The sequence below is a fragment of the Loxodonta africana genome, chromosome 1 (genome assembly GCF_030014295.1).
Source record: "Loxodonta africana isolate mLoxAfr1 chromosome 1, mLoxAfr1.hap2, whole genome shotgun sequence".
Classification (NCBI taxonomy): Eukaryota; Metazoa; Chordata; class Mammalia; order Proboscidea; family Elephantidae; genus Loxodonta; species Loxodonta africana.
In genome coordinates this window covers 76,212,403-76,213,628 of record NC_087342.1, presented here as the reverse complement: position 1 = coordinate 76,213,628, position 1,226 = coordinate 76,212,403, and the positions used below count along the sequence as shown (strand labels likewise).

At 42.5% G+C, this 1,226-nt stretch overlaps 1 non-coding gene across 1 annotated transcript; it reads left to right on the top strand.

The window, feature by feature from the left end:
- Nucleotides 1-948: 948 nt before the first annotated feature.
- On the top strand, nucleotides 949-1,020 carry TRNAW-CCA (transfer RNA tryptophan (anticodon CCA)). The gene has a single exon. It is a non-coding gene; the product is annotated as a tRNA-Trp (tRNA).
- Nucleotides 1,021-1,226: the final 206 nt, after the last annotated feature.

The window sequence follows — 1,226 nt, the reverse complement described above, 5'->3', positions numbered from 1 at the left end:
ATATTTCTAAAAAGTTACTATTTCCAAAGCCCTGTCTTCTAGATCTTTACCATCCAGGCAAAGATAGAATAGTTTTCTACCGCATACGTAAAATAATACGTATTAAAAAGCCGTTTAACACAGGAATAGTAGTAAATGGTAAGCGCTCAGAAAATGGTAGCGGTTTGTCTGGGCTTCATGTTGTAAAGTGAATGTCACGGGTACACAATAGAGACCGCAAGGCCTGCGGATTCTGACTGATGAAGTGAGGGTTTTGAGAAAACAAGCCACTGCGCTATGCCTTCAGGACAAGCGGCTTCTCACCAAGTTGAAGGTGAGGCTGTGCGCCAGGCTTCGCAATCTTTTACCTTAGGTGGAAGAAGGTAAAAGATTGCGAAGCCTGGCGCACAAGGCTGAGAGTTTGACGCAAAAGAAGGAGTCCAGTGAATTTATAGGAAAAGTAATAGTCAAACTTTCTACCCATCTTTATTTCTGTTTCACTTAGGTTCTAAATCCAATACCTACCCGATTTTTCTCAAAATAGAAAAATTCCGAAAAGTGAAAAGATTGAACCTTTTTTCCTGGGTTTTTCTCGTATGGAGCATAAAACAAAACCAAACCCATTGCCGTCGAGTCGATTCCAACTCATAGTGACCCTATAGGACAGAGTAGAACTGCCCCATAGAGTTTCCAAGGAGCGCCTAGGCAGATTTGAACTGCTGACCTTTAGGCTAGCAGCCATAGCACTTAACCACTACACCACCAGGGTTCCCCGTATGGAACATGGCGGGTTAATATTTAATGTGATCAATTCCATAATTTTTTTTTTGCAATGAAGCGTTAGCAAAACTGTGAACAGTGGAGATAAAAATGATCAAAGTTAATGATAAAGAAATATTTTGGATCTGGGGGAAAGGGAAGGGAAATGATTCAAGATCCTACATTAGAAAGGCTAAAGCCATTGCCTGTGACCTCGTGGCGCAAGGGTAGCGCGTCTGACTCCAGATCAGAAGATTGTGTGTTCAAATCACACCGGGGTCACGGGGGTTAAGCTTTGGACAGAGAAACAAAAATCAATCTGACAATCTACTTTCCTTCTTGGCGTGGTTACCACTGAAAATGATTTCCAGTTGAGACGTGTTAGGGCTGCCAGAGCCTAAGTGGCGAAGAGATGATCTACGTTTTTGGAGTTTCAGTGGGACGCGAGTATATCTCTTTTGCCTTTTGCTTGGTGTTGGGATTCTAAG